This window comes from Mixophyes fleayi, chromosome 2 (assembly GCF_038048845.1).
Source record: "Mixophyes fleayi isolate aMixFle1 chromosome 2, aMixFle1.hap1, whole genome shotgun sequence".
Classification (NCBI taxonomy): Eukaryota; Metazoa; Chordata; class Amphibia; order Anura; family Limnodynastidae; genus Mixophyes; species Mixophyes fleayi.
The window spans coordinates 64211034-64227896 of NC_134403.1; the positions used below are offsets into that span (position 1 = coordinate 64211034).

The following is a 16863-nucleotide window of genomic DNA, read 5'->3' on the forward strand; positions in this document are numbered from 1 at the left end:
TACATGTAGTGGATTAGTATTTGATCCGAATAAAATAGCAGATATAGGAGACTGGTGTAGAGTTACAGCCGTCCTAATTATGGTGCAGATGTATATGGTGTTGCCATGACACCGACTGATAGGAGATACAATTATTCTCCCATTGAAAAAAATATAAAAATTAAAAAGTATATGCATAAAAATAAAAATAAAAATAAAAGTAGTGATGCTCGAGTTTAGGTACTTGCTGTTATGATCCCTCACAGCGGCCGCGCGGCAAGGTGGTGTGATCGCTCTTAGTTCCTGCGAGTTAGAGCTGTGCAGGGCATAGTTCTGTAGGAAATCCCTCGTGGTGCCTGTCAGATTGACGTTACGTGAAGTGGGCGTGTCCCAACGCGTTTCGTCCTAGCTGGACTTTTTCAAGGGTTTATTTTGTGTTCATAATGGGATGTTTAAATAAAGCATAGAGAGAGGTGATTGGTTGTCCAAAAAAATGGTTATCCGTGTATAGATGTTGGCTGGAGGTTCATGTCATAAAGTCCAATATACATTAAAACAATAATAGTCCTGATGCAACTCGCATATTAACATTGGGTGAATAAAAGTTACATTACATCTCAGCGTGGTGACCTAAAACTGATATAAATGGATATTAAATGAAACTTTCCATAATGTATTGTTATTTGTTCCATAGAGTGTTAAATGGATATAATTGGTTAAGCATACAATGTGGGTAGCTGGTATAATAAATATAGGTTAATTGTGAGGAGAATGACTGTAAATATAAGGTCCATCACTTAAATACAATTGGGGATGGTATGTATAAGGTAACCAGCGCGGGTGTACCAATATGCGCAAGTATTAAGCTGAAAACAAAAATTCCAATTGTGTAATATTACTGCTGACATATAACACAAAAGTGGGTGAAAAAAATCATCATAAATGAGATTTATGATCTGGGGAATTTTAACCTGAAGTTAATATGTATTGTCCTACTATACAACTGATAAGCAGAAATGATGGCATTATATGTTAATACATTAAATAAATATATATATGTGTATATATACATATATATACACACAGGAATTATATATCGGAATAAAAAACATAAATAAAAATAAAAATAAATATAAATATAAAAATAAATATAAAAATAAAAATAAAGATAAAAATAATAATAATAAAAATAAAAATAAAAAAGGGGATTAGTTTGTCTATATTGTATGTCCACTATGTGGATAATGGAGCCAACAGTGCTGGTTGGGCCGATACAGCCCATGCATGGTGTAATAGTACTCCTGTATTGGACGCACAGGGATCATGATTCCCGGGGGAAGACATAGGACCTATAGTACCAGGTATTCGCAGGTAGTCTCCTATCCTGCTACTTACCTGGCCCTCTCTGCTTCGCTTCCAAGATCAACCGAGATTGGGCATAACCAGAGAGGTATGACCTTAGGTTCACTATACTCACCTCCTAGAGTAGTCTGTCCGAGGCGCCAATACCTATAATGGAATATATTCGTGCTCTCATCATATGAACATGCTTGATATTAAATGGATAAATCAAATTCTATATTAAGACCTAATGGGGCTAGTGTCTTAAGATGGTATATAGCCCTTGTTTCTTCTTTGTTTAGTGGTTTTAAAAGATTGCCCCCTCTCCAGTTCTTATTAATTTTCTTGATCCCTATAAACTCTACACCATCATAGTCGCACTGATGCATGTCTTTAAAATCCACTACATGTACAATTGGCTGGAGGCCATCAATTCTAAATGTACCATCTTTATGGTTTTACTGTTCACCACGCATATGGTTATTAATGATTGGTATTTAAACATGTTGATTCACCATTGTATTTTTCATTGATTGTATATAGTGTTTTACAGGCGGATTTTAACCTAATTTGTAATAATTGTTATGTATTAAATTGTATCTATTTGCCATTTTTTGCACTCAGGTTTTTTACTAAAAACTGTATTACCAATTTATTATTTATTATTGATTAACTGGTTCCATATCAGTGAGGTACATATAGACAATGAGCGCCTAGTTAATTCTGGCATTAAATTGAGGACGACATCTTGCCTCAGTAGATCCTGTTTAGTCTGTACAGGGAGAGATGAATAGCTTTTTTGGTGTGGGGGCCCAAACAAACCAATCATTTCAGCCACAGTTGTTTGGTAGGCCCTGTCGCTGAAATGATTGGTTTGTTAAAGTGTGCATGTCCTATTTCAACAACATAAGGGTGGGTGTGAGGGCCCAAGGACAATTCCATCTTGGAACTTTTTTTTTTGCATTATATGACCAATCAACAGTCGTTTGCCATGTTCAAAAAGTAAAACCAAATTTAAACAAATTCAAGAAATTAAACCAAAAGTAAAATGCCCTGTCATAATTTAAAACAAGAGGTATTGATGTGCTCTAAAACTACTGTATTGTTGTTTATATTTTATAAACACTACACTTGAAAGCTTGAGTCTTTCAATGAAAAAGTAACTGTCCATTACACGAATATTTGCAACAGGGACAATTTTAGGGTTAAGAAAGTCAACTAATAACACTTCGACGCTGTCTGTCTTTATAAACACTACACTTGGAAGTTGGAGGAGGTATTGTGGCCCCGGCACCAAATTTACCACCGGGGCCACTCCACTGTGCAGTCCATATTTAGGTGTATCAGATATTAAACAACGGTGACAGTTGATGCCCAATTTTTTAATTATATTGTTGGCGCTGTAAAAAATTGTGTTCCGGGCACACCACACTACGCAGTCCATACCCTTTTTTGGTGGAATTCTATCATTTTAATTATATTGTGGCCTCGGTACCAAATTGTGTACCGGGGCCACCACACTACGCAGTCTAGATAGATAGATGCGTATCATAGATAAAGTACATTCAGTGGTGTGGGGCAAATTGAAAAATATTCAAAATGCACTGACATTATCAAAAACAAGAGGTTTTCACACGCTGAAACTCCAACATGTATATGATGGAGAGGATGGAGGAGCAGCCGTATGTGCAGTGTAATGCAGACCTGTTGAAGGTTTTTTTATATATTTTATTGTGGTGCCCAGTGCCCACTACTCTACGCAGTCCAGATACTATTTTTGGGTGTAATTCTGACCTGTTGAAGGTTTTCTATATATTATATTGTGGTGGCCAGTGGCCAGTCCTCTATGCAGTCCAGATACTATTTTTGGGTTTAATTCAGACCTGTTGAAGGTTTTCTATATATTTTTTATTGTGATGCCCAGTGCCCACTACTCTACGCAGTCCAGATACTATTTTTGGGTGTAATTCTGACCTGTTGAAGGTTTTCTATATATTATATTGTGGTGGCCAGTGGCCAGTCCTTTATGCAGTCCAGATACTTGTTTGGTGGAATTCAGACCAGTTGAGGGTGTATTTATTTTATTGTGACCCCGGTATCAAATTGGGTACTGGGGCCACCCCACTACGCAGCCCAGATACTTGTTTGGTGGAATTCAGACCAGTTGAGGGTTTTATTATTATATTGTGGGGACCACTCTATACCACACTACCACTCTATACCACTCTATTTAATACTTTAATTCTATTTAATACTTTAATTCTATTACTAATTCCCATAAAGAGGAACTGCCGCTTCTATTTAATACTTTAATTCTATTAGTAGTTACCATAAAGAGGAACAAAATAAACCAATTTTACCAAAAGTATAATATGACTTACAAACACTACACTTGAAAGATGGTGCCTTTAAATGAAAAAGTCAGTCTTCATTGCACGACTATGTGCAACAGGGACAGTTTTTTGGTTTACAAAGTCAACCAATAACACTTCGACCCTGTCTGTCTTTAACATACTTGATGGGATCTCAATGACGAATGGTCTGTACCATGTTTGGAGGAGGTATTGTGGCTCCGGTACCAAATTGGGTACCGGGGCCACTCCACTATGCAGTCCAGATAGAGGTGTATCAGATATTAAACAACGTTGACTGTTGCTGCAAAAATTTTAAATAATATTGTGGAGAACACTACACTACGCAGTCCATAAACTTTTTGGGTGGAATTCAGACCTGTGTAGGGTTTTTTAATAATATTGTGGTGACCCACTCCTCTACGCAGTCCAGGTACATTATTGGTGCGAATCATACAAGTTGATGGTTTTCTTATTATATATATTGTGGTGACCCACTCCTCTACGCAGTCCAGGTACATTATTGGTGCGAATCATACAAGTTCAGGGTTTTTAATTTATATTGTGGTGACCCACTCCTCTACGCAGTCCAGGTACATTATTGGTGCGAATCATACAAGTTCAGGGTTTTTAATTTATATTGTGGTGACCCACTCCTCTACGCAGTCCAGGTACATTATTGGTGCGAATCATACAAGTTCAGGGTTTTTAATTTATATTGTGGTGACCCACTCCTCTACGCAGTCCAGGTACATTATTGGAGCGAATCATACAAGTTCAGGGTTTTTAATTTATATTGTGGTGACCCACTCCTCTACGCAGTCCAGGTACATTATTGGTGCGAATCATACAAGTTCAGGGTTTTTAATTTATATTGTGGTGACCCACTCCTCTACGCAGTCCAGGTACATTATTCGGTGCGATTCATACCAGTTGATGGTTTTCTTATTATATATATTGTGGTGACCCACTCCTCTACGCAGTCCAGGTACATTATTAGTGCGAATCATACAAGTTCAGGGTTTTTAATTTATATTGTGGTGACCCACTCCTCTACGCAGTCCAGGTACATTATTCGGTGCGATTCATACCAGTTGATTTTCTTATTATATATATTGTGGTGACCCACTCCTCTACGCAGTCCAGGTACATGTTTTGGTGCGATTAAGACCAGTTGATGGTTTTCTTATTATATTGTGGGGACCACTCCACTACGCAGTCCAGAAAGATAGCTCGTTGCAACGTTTTGGACTAAGAACTATATTGTGAGGTGTTCAGAATACACGGTAAATTAGTGGAAATGCTTGTTATTGAATGTTATTGAGGTCAATAATAGCGTAGGAGTGAAAATAAGCCCCAAAAATTTATTTTTTAACTTTTTATGCTTTTTTCAAAAAAAATCCGAATCCAAAACCTTAAATCCGAACCAAAACCTTTCGGCAGGTGTTTTGCGAAACAAATCCGAACCCAAAACATCGAGAAAATCCGGATCCAAAACACAAAACACAAGACCTCAAAAGTCGCCCGTGCACATCCCATATATATATATATATATATATATATATATATATATATATATATATATATATATATACTTATATACATACTTATATATGTGGTGGCATATACCCTATAGTAGTGGGTATACTTTGTGGATTTTGAGTAAATTAGGGATGCTTCGAATGTTCTGGCACTGACAATGAGTGCCCATCAATTGTTGTGAGCACTGTCATGTGTATATGATGACAAAGCACTAAAATGTAGAAGTAATGGAAAAAATATGTTGTTTTTTACATAAAATTCAAATAGGCGTCAATATTAACATTTCCAATTATTAATATCTATAAATTACTATATTGTGGCCTATAAATTACCATATTTTGGTATCTTCTATTTTAGATGGAGTGATTTTTATTGTTTTCTCAAGGAACGGCCTTTGCAGTCATGGTTTGTGAAAGCATTAGCATTTTAAAGTTAAAATACATATTTTTACATATTTGATCCTAGACCATATATATAGTCTTATTTAGAGTTAAGAGTAAAGTGGGGGAAAAAGGAGCAAATTTGCACCTTGGCACAACCATGTTGATCTGCATGGTGGTCAAATTTAAAATGCGTAGACAGATTTAGAATTGGGAGGGGGCATGTCTTACTGTACTCTAAATTGCAGTGTAAAAATAAAGCTGGTCAGTATTTGTGTGATATTTAACCTGCAAGCAAAATAATAAATGTATTTCCACACCTTGCATTTCAACATGGTTTGTCCAGTACCAGCTTTGCTCCATTTTTTGCTTTGTTCCTAACTGTAAATGAGGACCATAATGTTCAAAACCACAGAAATTTGGCATCACTGAATTCTATAGCAATATAAAAGAACAGATTAGGATATATTTGCAATGTAATGCCCCCTTCCAGGAGCAACATGTGACCATTCCCACTGAGAATGGCTGGAAAGGTCACTAGGAGGATGAGTCGGAACCAATGCAAAAGGATTTAACAGAAAAGTGGGTGTTTGGTGTCTGTGTGGGCAGTGCAATGCTTGCAGCTCCATGGGTATATTAAATAAACCTCTCCTTTTGTCACAACCAGTAGGGTCAGAGGAGTACAGTCTGCTCATGTTGGCACTACCTCCTAGAAGGCGCGGAGTCTAACGGAGTGGGAGGTTTTCTCCAGAGGCCCCGCAAGGGTGCTTGGTCTTCACAGCTCCCTGACCGCAGGTCGAGGTTCTCCTAGGAGGTGATGAGTAAAACTGTAAAGAGAACCAGAACTATAACTGAAGATGCTTCGCATGAGGAGTACCAGGATGGCTGAGAGATTATAAGACAGGAGAGCAGTGTGCTGATTAACACAGGAGGCTGGTAGTGATGGTAGCAATAACCGGCAGAGCGTTTACCACAAGGATAGTGGAGTAGACACAGAGGCTGTGATTATATGCAGATAGATATGCTGGACACTCAGAGAACAGATAGCGATAATCTTCTGAGCGTTACCACTGGATAGTGGAATAGTCACAGTGGCTGTGATGATCTGCGGATAGATGTGCTGGAGACTTCAGAGAACAGGTAGCAATAATCTGCAGAGCGTCACCACAGGGTAGTGGAGTAGTCACAGAGACTGTGATGATCTGTGGATCGATGTGCTGGAGACTTCAGAGAACAGGGAGCAAACAAGAGCCAGGGAACAGGACATCTGAACAGGAGAAGATACCTGAAGATCTAGCAACTTGGTAGAGAAGCAGGTGCTTTAAATAGACACAGCTGATAGGCAATTAGCCAATCAAGAGAATGTAGGAAGTATTGAGCAGACCAGGTGTGTTCCTGCTCAGTTCAGCCCAGCAAGTGAATGCAGAAAGAGGGAAACAGGTGAGAACAGTGACCATAATGCAAATGCAGGTTTAGCTGGTGCAATGTGTGACAGTACCCCCCCCCCCCCCCCCTTTTAAAGGTGGACACTAGACACCTAATCTTTTTTTTTTAGGATTTCTAGAATGGAATCTTTTCACCAAGATAGGAACATGGACGTCAGAAGAGTCAATCTACGTGCGTTCTTCAGGACCGAAGCCCTTCCAGTCTACAAGATACTTAAGCCTACCTGTCACACGCTGCTCATTTGGCTTCCACAGACAAAGACTGAGACACTCACAGGTGTCTCATTAACAGACTTCAAACCTCTAAGTTCTGATCTGCACAGGTGCAGACTGATTACCTGTCTACTTCTAATTAAGATTCCTAATGGTTCCTGCGTTGGCTCCAGACTTGAAAAGGCACTTCCTCCCTTTCCTCTGGGCCTGTTGATCAAGTTACCAGTCTGATTAGGTTCCTACCTATTCTGTGAGCTCGTCAGTGCCTTGCTGTGTTGCTGTTAAAGACCATACAGATCAAACTGCAACTGTCTCTGCTGTGTACTATTCCACAGACTATTCAGCTCATGCTGCAACTATCTCTGCTGTATGACACTCCACAGGTCGTATCATCAAGCTGCTTGTTGTTCTTTTCTCTGGCTGAACTGTTCATGTATTATTGAAAGCATTGAGGCATTATTTGGTTCCTGATTCCTGCCGCATCTATTGTGCATATACTGCTACCTGGACAGTTAATCTCTCCTCTGATGTGGGCTGCTCTACTGTGATACCATATACCTGCTGCCTTATTCTTTTCACCTTATTGCTGGACTGTGCATTCAAAACCATATCTAATTAAACCACTGATTGTACTTTTATCCTGCATCTGGCATCTATTTAACCTCAGGCTATCATTACCACTTACCAGTGTACTACCATATTCTCCCTCCCCGAGGATCTGTTCCCACAACATCTATGAACAGATCCAGAGTCCAAAATACCAATCCGTGACACTACCGTGAGAAGTCTTACTATCCAGGATTTGACTTATCTCAAATTCCTCATCATGTGTAGCAGGAAGAGGTGCTGGAGATGTCCTGATGGGGGAAAATCGATTAATGATGAGAGGTTTGAGTAAGGACACAGGAAAGTTGAATTTCAAAGAAGCAGGGTTGATGACCCGGAGTATCTTGAATGGACCGATAAATCGGGGCGCAAACTTCATGCATGGCACCCTAAGTCGAATGTTCTTAGTGGACAGCCACACCTTATCTCCAATTTTTAAAGGAGGGATGGCCCCACATTTTTTATCGGGAAAATGTTTGTACCGAGAGGAAGATTTCCTGAGACATTTAAGGGTTTGGGCCCAGATGGAGACAAAACTCTGATGAGTTTTATCAACTGCAGGCATCTTAAACAACCCTAGTGAGGTTCGGATGTTGCCCATGAGTAATAAGAAATGGAGTAATTGGGGTAGATTCGTGGTAAAGATTAATGTGTACAAATGCTGCCCAATTCAAGAGATCAGACCAGTTGTCTTGTGAGACTGAAGAATAGGTCCTACTAAATGTCTTCAGTTCCTGGTTCACTCTCTTGGTATGTCCATTAGACCGCGGGTGGTAGGATGAAGAAAAATTGAGTTGGATATTAAGAAGTTTGCACAAGGACCTCCAGAATCTGTACGTAAATTGAACTCCTTGATCTGATACAATCTCCAAGGGACATCTATATAGCCAAGAATTCTCTTTCACAAATATGCGGGCCAGCTGGGCAGCCGAGGGTAGGCCAACAAGAGGTACAAACTGAGCCATTTTAAAAAAGCGGTCTATGACCACCCAGACAGTGTTGAACCCTTTACCTGTAGGGAGATCTGTAATAAAATCCATGGAGATGTATACCCAAGGCCTGGTAGGTAGAGGCAAAGAAACTAGAGGTCCCGCCGGACTTACACGAGGGGTTTTATGCTGCACACAGAGATTACAGGCTGTTGCGAACTGTTTTGTATCGGAACGAAGGGTAGGCCACCAGTAATTTCTGGAAACGAGCTCAGTTGTTCTCCAAATTCCAGAATGACCAGCGAAACATGAGGCATGACACCATTGGAGTAATTTCTTCCGGAGAGTCTGAGGAACAAACGTTTTCCCAGGTGGCAGGGTAGGCGAAGAAGATACTGATGTGGCCAACAGACAGTTAGGATCTAGAATAGTTGGCGACAAGAGTTCTGCTGGTTCAGGTTCATGGGAAAAGACTCAAGAGAGGGAATCAGCCTTCTTATTTTGAGAGGCCGATTTAAAAGTGATGTGCAGGTTGAAGCGAGAAAAAAGAGGGACCAGTGTGCCTTGACGAGGGTTTAAGCACTGGGCTGTTTGGAGATAGAGCAGATTCTTGTGATCAGTAATAATATTGCCCGGAAACTGTGATCCTTCTACGAGGTATGTCCATTCGGATAGAGCTAGTTTCATAGCTAGAAGCTCTTTATCTCCAATAGGGTAGTTCTTCTCTGCTGGTAAAAATTTCTGAGAAAAGAAGGCACAGGAATGGGATGCTGAATAGCTTTAAGCCCAACTGGAAGGGGCCAATCCTAAACAGCCCGGACTTTGTCTGGGTCCAACTGTAAACCATAGTTCAATACGATTTATCCCAAGAAGAACGTCTGGGAAGTCTCAGCTCGCAAAATATGTGATTTCTTCGCAGACGGGTAAGTACCTCAGCTACCTGGAGACGATGAGTAGATAGATCACTGGAGAATATCAAAATATTGTCTAAGTACACTATTACACAAGAGTAAAGTAAATCCCTAAAGATCTCGGGCCTGATTAAGTCTCCTGGACAAAACCATGTTACAATGCAAGGGGTGCAAATTAGTATTCTGTTTTGCACATAAGTTAAATACTGACTGTTTTTTTATGTAGCACACAAATATCAAATTTAAATTTCAAGTACTTGTGTGCTACATGAGAACAGTCAGTCACGAGTGGAATAGGTTAGCGGTTCTTAACTGTGATAGCCATTAAACCCCTATAATCAATGCAAGATCATAAAGTCCAGTCCTCTTTTTCATGAAAAAAGCCTGTGCCTGCTGGAGAGGTAGAGGGTCGAATGAAACTGTGCTGAAGATTTTCCTTCACATATTCGGCCATGCCTTGGGTCTCGGATAAGGATAATGGGTACACCCGACCTCTGGGCGGTGTTTTACTGGGGTGGAGGTCAATCGGCCAATTGCAAGTATGATGAGGAGGCAGGACCTCTGAACGTACTTTAACGAAGACTTCGGAAAAGATGAGGAGGCAGGAGCGTCTCAGGATCAGCAGACTGAGTTGACAAAGCCAGTAAGGGTTTGACCTGGACCAGGCAGCGAGAATAGCAGGAAGAGCCCCAAGCTAAATCTGAGAGGAAGACCAGTAAATGTGAGGAGAATGCCATTGGAGCCAGGGAAGGCCCAGCATAATTGGACTAGTGACCTGGGAGGGAATTAGGAAGGAGATGGTCTCAAAATGTAAGACACCAACTTGAAGAGTGATTGGCTTGGTCTGATGGCGAATGATTCCATTAGCAATACAATTGCCATCGATAGCGGTAATGGTAATGGACTGAGACAAAAGTTCAGTAGGTAACGATAGGTTTTTTACTATAGTGGAATAAATTAAATTTCTTGTGGCCCCAGAATACAAAAGGGCACAGGAGTTGAACGAGACCGAGGGTCCACAAATGGTGACAGGAATGGAACATACAGAAGTTTTTTGAAAATCTGGAGAGGATTTTGATGTCCCCAGCCTGACCTCCAAATCGTCTGGCGTTTCCCAGGGGGGCATGAGACTATGAGATGGCCGGACTCGCCACAATAGATGCAGTGATTGTTGGTAATTCTTCTCTGCCTTTCCTCAGGAGAAAGTCTGGAGCGGCCTAATTTCATAGGTTCCCCGGGAGGGCTGGGCAGCTGGAACAGAGGAACCAGTTTGATCGCAGACCATCGGGCAGTGTCTTTTTCTGAGGATCTTTCCCGAAAGCGAGTGTCCACTCAACGGCAGTGAGAAATCAGAGTACCAAGAGAGGTCAGTAATTCTAGGAAGGCGAGGACATCCTTTATATGGTCAGAGAGTTACCACAGGATAGTGGAGTAGACACAGAGGCTGTGATGACCTGCGGATAGATATGCTGGAGACTCAGAGAACAGGTAGAGATAATCTGCAGAGCATTACCACAGGATAGTGGAATAGACACGGATGTTGTGATCTGTGGATAGATGTGTTGTAGGCTCAGAAAACAGGTAGCAATAATCTGCAGAGTGTTACTGCAGGATAGTAGAGTAGTCACAGAGGCTGTGATGATCTGCGGATAGATGTGCTGAAGACTTCAGAGAACAGGCAGCAATAATCTGCAGAGCGTTACCACAGGGTAGTTGAATAGTCAGAGAAGCTGTGATGATCTGCGCATAGATGTGCTTGAGACTTTACAGAACAAGAAGCAAACAGGAGCCAGGGAAAAGGACATCTGAACAGCAGAGTAGACCTGAAGATCTGGCAACTTGGTAGAGAAGCAGGTGTTTTAAATAGAGATGCTCAGGCTCTGCTTTCTGAAATCCGAGCCCAGCCAAACTTAGGGGATCCACGTAGGCTCGCGTGCCGGCTCGTTACTTTTGTGCATCCTGGGATCTGAATCGAGGCGAAACGTCATTGTTGCATTGTTGGATCTCATGGGTTTTGTATTCCATAACTACCTCACTCCCCAGGAGATCCAGCGCCATTGCTCACACAGAAACAGGTGTACCAGTATTCTTGCTTCAGTAGAATACCATAGGAATTGACATGTAACACCATCCTCAGGTGGCGATACCTGTCTGCGCAATGCAAAGCTTATCAAGGCTTCATGCATTGCAGGACATCGCAGTCCCCATAGAATACTATGGGGCCTGTGTGGAGATGGTGCCCGGGAAGCGGGCGAAGGTGCCCGCCATCGCTATGCCCCTGGAGGGGCTGAAGATGTGCCTGGTGCCCGGGAGGGGGATGAAGAGTCCCCTGGTAGCGGAGCCCTGCAAGTGGGTGAAGAAAGAAGAGGAGAAGAACTTACCCGTCCATCGATCCAGCGGCGGTGAGTATGCCTTTCTTCCTGCAGGTCCCGTGCGCGGGGGAAGGATGAGCCAATCAGGGCTCATCTTTCCCCGCTGGCCAATCAGCGGCCGGATGCGCGAGCCAATCGCGGCTCGCGCCCGGCCATTCAAAAGATTGGCGCCGACGCGAGCCAATCAGCGCTCGCGCCGGCTGATGACGTCACGCCGGCGACTATATAAGTCGCCGGGTGGCGCCATTTTGCCAGAAGTCCGTCGGCGGAGAAGAGGAAGGACGTCTCTTCAAGACGTCCAGCAACAGGACCAGCGGCAGCGGCGGCAGGGGGCCCTTGTAAGGGCCGTGAGCTACCCTGCCGCCAGAAGACTACAATCAAGCCGCTGGAGCAGTGATCGCCGGCGGGGAGCCCTTGTAAGGGCTGAGAGCGCCCCCGCCAAGCAGCTCTCAACAGCGCCGAACCGGAGAAGAGGCGCCGCCGGCTGGAGGGTCTGGAAGACCCGGAGAAGGCGGAAGAAGACGGCGTGGCAAGTTGAGTATCCTGCGCAGAGCAGGTAAGTATACTCAGCGTTAATTCGGGCACTAGGCCCGTGGGCACTAAAGTAGGGGCACAAGGCCCAGGGACCTGGGCACTAGGCCCCAACGAAGTTAGTGGGCCAGTAGGCCATTAGTATATATGATAAAGGGGACAAGCCCCTATTAGTTAGACAGGGGCGTGAGAGCCCAGGTACAAGGGCACAAGGCCCTTAGGTAGTTAGTGGCCTAGAGGCCATAGGAAGGCCAGAGGGCCTGGTTAGGGGCTAGTAGCCCGTGGGCTATTAAGGGCACAAGGCCCTAGTAGATAGCTAGGGAGGCCACAGGCCTCGGTAGGCAGGGGCTAGGACCCCTAGGTAGTAGGGCACAAGGCCCTAGTTAGTGGGCTCAGAGCCCTGAGTTAGAGAGGGGGCTGAGGCCCATGAAACAGAGCAGAAGGCTCTGTGTGTAGCTGGGCAGAGACCCATGGTGTGTAGGGCATAAGGCCCTGGTGGTGTGTGGTAGAGGTGTGGGAGCCTCGTGAGTGTAGGCGCGGTCCTGTGTGAGGTGAGCACACGTGGTTAGGAGGTACAGTAGAGCGGAGGCTCCTGTGGTGCTGTAGCAACCTGCTGGTTGGCTAACAGCGGTGTGCTCTGGTAAGTAGCGTGCAAAGTACTGTATACTGTATTTATTCTGTCTGTGCGGCGAGTGTAGTTTACATTACGGTATTTTGGGGTGTGCTACATAACTGTGTCCAGGGGCAAGACGTCAGGCCCCCATTAAAGGTAGGCTCTTGTTCCTGTGGTTTTCCTGTGCTAACCCGTGTTGTGGGGACAAGTGTAGTTACCAGCATACACATAGTCAGGGGAGAACACACGTAGTTTCCCTGTCCCTTAGGTCCCCGGGGTCACACTGGTACCCAGAGGGGGTGGCTGAGTGAGTCGGTGGCAGTGCAGCACACCTTGAGGCAGTTCCAGGGGCGGCCGTGGTTCTGATCAAGGGTCCTCAAGGCCGGTTCCGTGCAGGTGGACCTGTGGTTCCGGACGTAGGGACACGTGTGAGATACCCGAGTACAGGCAGTCGGGCGGTTCAGTTCGATCGGCTGTTCCGTGCGGCAGTCGGCCCGCGGGTTAGTGTGCTGTTCTACTGAGCCTCAGCCGGGCTTAAAGAACCGGTCCTTAGGGTCCGTGGGTGACCCCATAGCAAGAAGGCAGCTTCTTGGTACGACCTGGGTGAGGGGGTTAGGAACCGCCCTCCGGTTGAGGCTGTGAACACCGGCTGGTGTTCCCCGTAGCGTGTAAGTGAGCAGTTCCGTTAGTGCACCACACCTAGTTAGTCATAGTGGTTTGACTTAGTTGCGTTGCCGACCATTAGAACGTTGTTAGGGTCGGGTCGCTGTTGTAGCCAGTCCAGTTTTGTGGGTGCCATCTTAGTCTCACGGAGAGCGTAGAGGGAGGCTGTGTGTTCTTGTCATCCGCAGGAGTCGGGAAGTTGCAGGAGAACCGGATCGGAAGTGGGAGTGTCCCGGTGAGTATCACGCTCGATTCCTCCTTTCGGTTAGGCCCTCACCGGCAGGTGTGTGAGGTACTTGAGGCGGGATTAGTCCTCGGACTAGTCTTGGCCTTCAGTGCCTGTAGTCCCCCGCGTCTTGGCAAGAACAAAGTGAGGAGGTGGCAAGGAGCTTGGACTGACTGTGCCCTTGTTCTTTGCCGTAGTCTCGGACAGCCCTTACCTGGTAGGCACGGCCGTAATCTCTGTCTCTATCTTAGAGGGACGTGATTGGAGGTGACTGCGGCAGCGGATCTGCTGGGGTTGGATCGCAGCTGGGAAATCGGAAGCGGACTGGAGGTGACCATCGTTTTCAAGGTGAGTTCTTTTGTGTTGCGTCTGTCCCTGTCTTTCCCCGCAGGGGGCGTTACACCTGCATGGTCTTTGCCTTAACAGAGGAGATTTCTGTTACATCCTCCGGTGGGTAGTTAATGCATGGCAACTAAACTTAAATCCTGCAGAAACAGTTGTTTTACGCATGATTTAAGTGCTTTATCATCTTGATGTATAGACCCCACAGTGATAGGAAGCAACATCTATAAAACAGTACAGTGTTAGGGGCACAAGAACTGAAAACAAGTCAGGACAATACCAATAATCACATATAAACACAGAGTAGACCAAGAAGCAATGAAGCACATAAATGTGTTGACCAGACATAGATGAAGGAACCTGTGCAAGATTAGGGAATATACAATGATTTCATTGAGACGTGCGTGGACTCGCACTTTTGCATCATGAAAGACAGCAAAATAAAGAAATTGTAGCATAAAAAAGCAGGAATATCTGCTGGCATGTAGCAGTATAACATTTTTTAAACTAATTCCCTCATTGCTACACTTTTACACACCTCCATTTACATTAATTCTATAACCCTATTAAGGTAATCAGTTTTCATCTCTTGAAAACAAATTTCACATCAGTCATTTACAAAATGGACACAGTCCTTGAACTGTCAGCATGGTTAATTTAATCACACTGAACATTATACAAAGATAATGCGGCTTAACAACGATGAATCTTTCAACACAGGAAGAGTAATTGTGTAAGATGAAAGATATTTGCGGTTGAAAATGAATACAACTAACCTAAAGGCATATTGACATCGCAGGAATTTCACAATGTATAATAATATATACTTTAAATGCATGTTTTTTGCAGGGCCGCCGAGAGGGGGGGGGCGGGTACTAATTACCCGGGCCCGGGCATGGCACGGGGCCCAGCCCGGGCCCTTGCGCCGATGATTTTTTTTTTTTTTTTTTAAAAACTACATTTTTGTCTTTTTTTTTTTTTTTTTTTTGCGGCGAGGGGGGGGGGGGGACTTGGTCGTTGGACGGGGACCAGGGTAGTTTAAAAAAACAAACATACTCACGTGATCGCGGCGCCGGCGTCCCTCCTCTCTGCTGCTCTGTGCTCCATTCAGACTGTCTGAAAGCCGGGTGTGACGTCATCATGTCACGCCCAGCATTCAGTCAGTCTGGAGCAATGGAGCACAGAGCAGCAGAGAAGACCAAGAAAGAAGAGAGCAGAAAAGGTAAGTGAAGGGAGGAAAACAGGGGGGGGGGCACAGAGGGTTAAAAAACAGGGGTCAGCATGGCACAGTGGGGTTAAAAAACAGGGGTCAGCATGGCACAGAGGGGTTAAAAAACAGGGGTCAGCATGGCACAGAGGGGTTAAAAAACAGGGGTCAGCATGGCACAATGGGGTTAAAACACAGGGATCAGCATGGCACAGAGGGGTTAAAAAACAAGGGTTCAGCATGGAACAGAGGGGTTAAAAAATAGGCGTTAGCATGGCACAGTGGGGTTAAAAAACTGGTCAGCATGGCACAGTGGTGTTAAAAACAGGGGTCAGCATGGCACAGAGGGGTTAAAAAACAGGGGTCAGCATGGCACAGAGGGGTTAAAAAATTGGTCAGCATGGCACAGAGGGGTTAAAAAATGGGTCAGCATGACACAGGGGGGTTAAAAAATAGGGGGTCGGCATGGCACAGTGGGGTTAAAAACAGGGGTCAGCTAGGCACAGAGGGGTTAAAAAACAGGGGTCAGCATGGCACAGTGGGGTTAAAAAACAGGGGTCAGCATGGCACAGTGGGGTTAAAAAACAGGGGGTGCATGTCACGGTGGGGTTAAAAACGGGGGGCAGCATGGCACAGTGGGATTGAAAAAAGGGGGGGGAGCAGCATAGTATAGTGTGATGAAGGGGAGCCAGGTGAAGGGGGCAAAAGCAGCATGGAGGGCGCAATGTGATCACAAGGTCTGGGGATGATGAAGGGGCACATTATTGTAATATTGGAGCTGGACGAAGGCCTAATTATTAAACGTGGGTGGTATTGATTTAACGCCAGGGTTGTTTGGAATTATTTAAATGTAGCCATTTTTTTTCCAAATAGGGCCCCCAGCATTCCAGGATCCAGACAAGTCACAACTAAAGAAACATGCAGCCACAGATGGTAAAAGTGAGAAGAACAGGTAGGAGAGAGCAGGACAGTATGTGAAATGTTGTGATTCTAGTAGGGACAATGGCAATTTTTGGTGAGTGTTGTGCCCAATGTAAGGTGCAGGCCAAGACTGAACTCTTTGTGTACACACTGCATTCTTTCTATACTACACTGTGGTGCTAGATGTCCTGAAAGTCAGGAGTGCTTGGACATATGTGACGCTCTGGCGAATTGAGAGCCTAGTGATTTTGATGTGTTAGCCACGCCCCAATAGCGCATTTGCCACACCCC

General features: G+C 44.3%; 1 pseudogene; it reads right to left on the bottom strand.

The window, feature by feature from the left end:
• Positions 1–1325: 1325 nt before the first annotated feature.
• On the bottom strand, positions 1326–1443 carry LOC142141926 (5S ribosomal RNA; annotated as a pseudogene).
• Positions 1444–16863: the final 15420 nt, after the last annotated feature.